The following is a 7,927-nucleotide window of genomic DNA, read 5'->3' on the forward strand; positions in this document are numbered from 1 at the left end:
TATTTTTATTATTATTATTATTATAAAATTAAATATATTACCTATGTGTGAATATTCTAAAGCATAACTATCACTTATTAAATATTTTTTATTCGTAATATTTTCATATTCCTTATTGCAAAAAACGCCGACTAGGAGAGATTATCATACATATATAGGCTTAAAAATTTAGTATTAGTTACTTTTTCGAAGAGTATATTAATCAAAGTTAAGTCTGTTTTGACTTTCGTAAATCGAACATTATGTAATTTGTTTCAGACGCTTCCACCATGAGTTTATTTTTTTCATTTCAGGTATAAAATTATTGAAGAATTGTATTTGCTTCACTATAAGTGTTAGTTGTTAGTAGTCAGTCAGAATAAAGGAGAAATAACACTTCTTTGAGAAACTCCAATAATTATATCATATTTTTCTGTCGTACAACGAAGAATATTTAAATTTATTCAGTGGTTCTCTAACCATTCAGCTTACGTTTTAAAAATTTTTGAAGACAACTGAACGCTCTAGTCAAGTCGAAAAAAAAGCGAGGGGACAATAATTTTACCTTTGTTAAGCAGTTTATAATATCACTAAATAAAGAATATACTGCACTATTTGTTGAATTATTTGTGCGAAAGCTATGCTGGCTGGTTCACAGTAACTTACACTACTTACAGTTGGTTATAAAACTTGCAATTCTACTGTTAATGATTTTTTCGAATAATTTAGAAAAGCTAGAAGGATGTGCTATTGGCCTATAATTATCTATGAAAGTAGTATCGCCGTATTTATGGAATAACTTGGTAAAATACCCGATGATACTGAGAGATTAAAAATATAACAGAGGATATACGATGAATCTATTTTTCACTTACTTAGTCCAATTAAATTAGCCTTTAAATCGCAATTTGGTCAACTTGCCTGAATTTTTTATATAAATTAACTTAGGGTACATAATAACAATAAGTGACAGTAATTTTTGTTTCAGCCCCCGGCCAGGGGTGAAAAAAGATAAAATAAAGGAGTTTTTCAATATAACTCAAAAGAGGTAAGAGCTAGAAAAAAAAGTTTCTTATAAAAGTTGTAGAGCATAAAATTCTACATAAAAATGGTACATTGACTTTTTTATACCATTAAAATTAACAGAGTTAGGATGGCTAGAAGTTAAGGGATGAATTCAGAAATTTAAAGAAATCATTACAAGCAAAAAATTAATGAATTTCATTTTTTTTTTTCAATCTACCCTAAAAATGTAAACTTTCTGTTTAGAGAAATAGGTATATTATTTAATTTTTATTAAAAAACAATTAAAATTTTTTAATCCTTAATTTTTATGCTTTAACAGTAAAACAATTTATTTCTATGCCATTCGATCGATTATTTAAAATAGAAAAAAGTTGCTTGGGAAATTTTGTTTTATGACAAAGATAAAAAATCACGTTCGTTTTGTGAAATAATTATAACTTTTTTATTAAAAATAAAAAAATATATCTATTTCTCTAAAAAGATATATTTAAAGAGTAAATTGGAAAAAAAATTATAAAATTCATTCATTTTTGTACCTGTTACGATTTTTTAAATTTCTGAAATCATCCCTTAACTTCTAGTCTCCCTAACTTTGTTAATTTTAATAGTACAAGAAAAAGTGAATGCACCATTTTTATGTAGAATTTTATGCTCTACAACTTTTATAAGAAACTTATTTTTCTAGCTCTTACCCCTTTGGAGTTAACTTGAAAAACCCCTTTATTTTATCTTTTTTCACCCCTGGCCGGGGGTTGAAAAAAATTACTGTCACTTATTGTTATTATATAACTCAAACTAACTCATATCAAAAATTCAGGCCTATTTAATTGGACTATTAGGCGATATAGCTGTTTATTATTAGGAAAACAACGTCATATCACTCTAGGGCGAAATAAGCAGACCTAAAAATTATCGCCCGCATTTTGACCCTATTTTGTACCAAGGCTAGAATAGTAAATGTGCCTTGTATAAATGAAACAGACAAATTAAAGTACAAAGTTTATTAACATTAATATTTGAGACATAATAATAATTAGCTTTAAATTAATAACAACAATCATTTACAAGGGTCTTTAAAAACGTACAATTTGAGAAGGACCTTGAACAGTAACACCAGAAAAACTATTTAAATTTTCTTTGCCATCGAATAAATGTTGTTCATTTTCCCTCACAATCAATTCAGAAAAATTTTCATCACTAGTTCTTTCGCTTCCTGCTATCAAACGAGCTATTTTGTTCTTGGACGTTATGCTATCTTCTACATATACTGATGCTACAGTATTACTGTTCCATATGTTATCATATTTGCACCTGCATCTACGAGAAGAGTTGTCGATATACGACGCAAACAATGACCTGTGTATATTTTAGCATCTGCCTAGTCGAAATATTTTGCAATCCTGGACGGTATGCTACCGAAGGTATTTTTGCCTACTGGTTCCGCAGTACATCGACCATTCCGATATGTTGAAAAAACCGCCGTTCTTTAATTCCTTTTGGTCGCAAAGATATATACTGTCGATACAATTGGATAGCGTGCATTTCATTTTCTTCCACAATAGTAAAAGGTTTTGGTACTCCAATTTTTGTATCGTTAATTTTTACTACAACCACGATTCCTTTGTCATTTATATCATCTATCGAGAGCTTTACCAATATCTCTTCTTAATCCTCCAAAAACACCCATTACTAGAACAACTTACAATAACAAAAACCTATTAAGCACATGCCTGTTACATATAGTCAATTATATTCTACATTACCTTTTCCAAAGGATATGTTTTTTAGAATATATTTCGATATTTGCCTCAAATAGGCCTCTAATCGATGATATTCTCCTATATTTAGTTTTCTGCGCACTAATAATGAGGTGATTCTGACTAAAAGATATATAAAAAATATAAATTATCAAAAATTACAAATATTTCTTTAAAGTGATAACAGGTAATACACACCACTTCTTGGAAATGTCCCATTAATACTGGGACTTTCACTTTCACTTTCACTAACAGCTGTCACTGAATTTCTGCTTGTCCAAGTCTCAAAACGTTTATATTCTTTATCATAAAGTAATTTAGATTTCTTAGGCAGTAATTCTTCATTGGCTTTATTGGCTCTAGCAGTAACTATTGCTGGAATATTATCCATTCTTCCTTTTCAATATGTCAAACATAATTTATAAATGGGCTGACCCGTTTTTTATATTTCATATATACAAAATATTTCAGACAAATTAACTAATGTTTTCGAAAATGAATAAAATATATAAATTGCAAATAAAAATGTAAAATTAATAAATAATTTTATACACTATAAACGTAAAAGATAAAGATAATTTTCTTAATTTTTTTCTTGTAATAATAATTAATTGTAGATTACTGTATGTAGACCAAATATGTCAACATCTTAATTCAATTATCATATATCTCTATCAGATACTATACTAATCAATCAATATGCAATCTTAAATGATTTGTAAATGAATTACGTTTGGCAATTTTTAAATACTTATCTCCACCCTAGGAAAAAACGCTAAGAATATGGCGAATCCTTCGAGCAGATACTACAGGAGGCATGCCATTGCGAAAATTGTGGCTGAGTGTGCGAGAGAGACAAACAGTACCTCAGTACAAGCGGTCTCACTCTAGCACGCCGCGATTGGTTGGAAATGAATGCTCCAACCAATCGCGGCATGCTAGAGTGAGACAGCGCGTCTGAGATACTGTCTGTCTCTCAGCCACACTTTTCGCAATGGCAGGCTACTTCCAGTAGTATAGTAACTTGTTCATTTTCCTGATTTTAATTTAATACTTTTAATTATTATACATTAATGTCTGATTTATTATTGTAATCCAAGGTAATAAAGAGATTGTTAACTATGTAGTAGTGTTACACGTAAATTGAGTTTTTTTATTAAGAGAAGTTACATTTTTTGGTTAAATACAGGTTTAGTTATTTGAATTCCAGTAAAAATAATTTAGATTAGATTATATCGGTCTGAATTTTATAAATTTTGTTCAAAAACTTACGAAAACGTATTTATTTTCTAAACATATTTTAAAATGTAAGTCTACTATAATTTTTATTTTAATATTATTAACTATTTATTGGGTATAGTATTACTTATAAATAAACAATCACTAATAAAATACACAAGAACAAGATAACTAAACTAATCAACTACTCGACATCATAAAATAAGGTTTTTAATATATAAAGCTGGGTAAATTGTTTATTGTTGCGGATATTAACAAAAATAGACATGCATTGCACCGATCAGGAAAAGGCTAGAATAACTGATGCTCTTTGGCAGCAGGGAGATTCAGTTTCATTTTCAGTCATTTTTAATTACACGTCATTTCCGTGTATAATTTTATTTATTTTTATTTTAAATGCAGAAAAGTTTCATTTTTTAATTAAATGGAATAAGAAAGGCTGTTAGATAGAGCCGCAATTGTAATTCAATTGTAATGGATTCAACAAAATTTAGGTGGTGTTTTGTTCCACATTCCACATAGCCAATTGCATTATCTTCATGATGATCCCGAACTGCACTATAATTTTTCGTAAATAAGTAGGTATTTATATTTATTATTTATATTATAAATAAACACAATAAAATCATTCATTAAATATGTTAATCCTTACCTGACTGCTTTTATACCTCTGATTTCGCCAATATTAAAACGGTCGTCTCTTTTTAATAATTCAGTTCATGATCATAAAAATATCAATTTTCGGAAAATTTGCGAAGTAGCTTTCACAAATCCCGCTTCACACATTCTGCCTTAATTCTAAGGGAAGGAAGATATTAAATGATTATTACTAAATAATAATTTTACTTAATAAAGAAATTCGAAGATTAAGGAAGATAACTCGTAGACTTGAAAATATTTTATGCGACAATGTCACTGACAGACTGACACTACTGACAGTGTTGACAGAGCATCTTCTTCCGCCAATGTTTTCCTTTACGCAATCATCCACACATAATTTCACTACAAGGTGCCCTTTATGACGTCACAGCCGTTTTCAAATATTATAAAAAAATCAGTTTTAAAAAATTATTTTAAAACTGTTCCGACGCATTTCTCAATCTCTAATTGTGCATACACACTAATTAGTACGTGTAGAATTATATTATCTACTTTTTGAAATTTGATCAACAACCCTTAATTATTATCGCAAAAAGCAGTGGATATTTATAAAACGTGCAAAACAGCGTTATAAAAAAATTGTCCCAGGATCAGGATCGTGAATTCAGTAGTTTTGCATTAAATTGAGTTTATTTTTACGTTGATTTAAAAAAAAAAAGAGAAATCACCTACGTCTCTTTGTTCCCACGACACGGCTTTTCTTATAACATTAATTGTTAATTTACTGTTGGACGTATACGGACCGGGATTTTAGAGACAATAATTAAAGAAAGGGTTAAACTTTTTTTATTTTCAGAAATTTTACATTGACAGTTCATGTAATAAACGCGCTAGCAGCAGTAAAAGATAACATTAATGAACAGTCTGCACGTGCAGCGCTGGACCCACGCATGCGCGTGAACATCGTTCTCTTTGCGTGCTTGATTTTTAACTTGAACGTTTCAAATTCGGTTAAAAAATCTTGCGCGCGACGAAGGTGGCGTTCACGTGCGTGCACGGACCAGGCGCTCCTTCTCCCGCGTACTTTAACTTTTACTGCTGCTAATGTAAAACTTTCTGAAAATAAAAGTTTTACCCTTTCTTTAATTGTCTCTAAAATCCCGATCAGATACGTCCAATAGTTAATTAACAGTTACGTCATAAAATAAAGCTATCTTGAGAACAAAGAGGTGTAGGTGATTTTTCTTTTTTTTTAAATTACCATAAAAATAAGCTCTATTTAATGCAAAAAGAACGAATTCCTGAGCGGCTTTTGCCTAACCCTGGGGTCAATTTGATTATAACGCTGTTTTTCACATCCTACTTTGTTAGTTATAAAGGGCAACTTAATCTCAACTTTTTGAAATTTTTCTTTTTCGATACGTTTCTTTTGATCAAATAGAACCTATATCTACGATATTAACTTCTTAAAATTAACGTTTAATTAAACAATTAATTGCAAAACAAAACGAACGAAGTTAATTAACAAATACCTGGAGCAACAATTTCATTCACGGTCAATCGAATTGGCCCTAGGCACATATGTTGATCTTTGGATTGACCGCCTTTTCCATAAATTTTATCAACATCCATCTATTTTTGCAATAATAATGCTTAATTTTCGAAAACTTATTTTTCCGCGTTCGGCTTTTTTTACAGTTAACAAATTAGTGAAATATGGTTTTAGATACCTTAACTAAATTATAGGTAATTTAATTGCCTAAATGCCGCCAACATAGAATAACTATTTTTCCGATATGTCGTCTAGATTTTCATGGGTAGTAAAAAAAGTGAAAAAACACGTAATTTTGCAACTTATTTACTTATTTGTAATTTGTCAACTTAACGTCACTTCTTTCGAGTTACTTTTTTGATATTATCATACCCTTGTCCTCCATAAAATGCAATAAATAAATACCTACTAATATTTTTTAGTAAATATTCAGGTTTTGTGATATAATTCCACTGGAGGAAAGAGTAATTATTTAAGCCTTTTCCTGATCGGTACAATGTATGTCTGTTTTGTGTTAATAACAGCAACAACAAACAATTTAAATTATAAAAAAAACTCAATCTTGACAGAAACACGCGTAATAGACAAATACGTAGGTATTGCCTAATGGCTAATAAATGGTAATGGTAGTAGCATTTAGACCGCATGCGTGAATTCAGTTGTTCCCGCAGATGCTTCGCCCGATTTTTTTGCTATTGCTCGTAAAAAGCACTGAGTTTATTTGTAAACAGCATAATATGACTTAATAGTTGCGGGGATTAATTTACTGTTTTCAACTGATTTTTTATTCACACCAATACAATGGTAAGTTCAATTTTGTGTAAACAGACTTCATTAATTTATGAGTTCGTTTATTATTATTCTTATTATTCTTTATTATTATTATTAATATTGTTGTTATTTTTAGTGTTACTGCTATTATTATTATTCTAATCGTTTAAATATTTATTGTCATAAAAAATATATAATATATTTTGTTAAAAATAACGTATTTTTATTTACATCAAAGTTTCATTGTTTATTAATAGTAGACATCTAAATTAATTGAAAACTATTAGCTATTTATGCGCCAAGCACAATTACGTTTATTATTTTTAATATTAGTTTTATAGTTAGAGAGATATATGATGAGAGAATTTAGATTTGGTCTACATAATTGTAATACACAATTATTATTATAAAGTGGTATAATATAAACAAAATTGTTTCTTTTTTAAGAAAATCATCTTTACCTTTTACGTTTATAGTGTATACACTATTAATAAATTTTATATTTTCATTTGCAAGTTAGGTATATGTTTGATTCATTCCCGAAAACATTAGTTATTTTGTCTGAAAGATTTTCTATATAAAACACAGAATCAAAATGAAGATTGTTTACTGTTCCATCATTATTTAATTATTATCATGATTAAAATATGAAATATAAAAAATCGGGTCATTGCGTTTAAAAACCATGTTTGATGCGGCCTTCGGAAACACTCCGTATACTTCATAATATTTTTAAAATGTCCCCCTTAAGGCGCCTAAAAATTATTATCTATCCGTATGGCATAGGAATAATATTATCACTATTGGCCCGGCCTATATGAATATCCCTAGTAATGGAAAAAAAACTTTAAATATGCAGGTATTGAATGTTGCTAACAATAATTAAAAAAGTAAATAGTTTTTAATATTTTATTAAAAAAAAATCAATATTCTTATTTAACTAACTAGGAAATGTTAACATATCATTAATAAAATAATATATTTTAAAATATCAAATGCAACT

This window comes from Anoplophora glabripennis, unplaced genomic scaffold, assembly GCF_000390285.2.
Source record: "Anoplophora glabripennis isolate ALB-LARVAE unplaced genomic scaffold, Agla_2.0 scaffold1023, whole genome shotgun sequence".
In the NCBI taxonomy this organism is placed as follows: Eukaryota; Metazoa; Arthropoda; class Insecta; order Coleoptera; family Cerambycidae; genus Anoplophora; species Anoplophora glabripennis.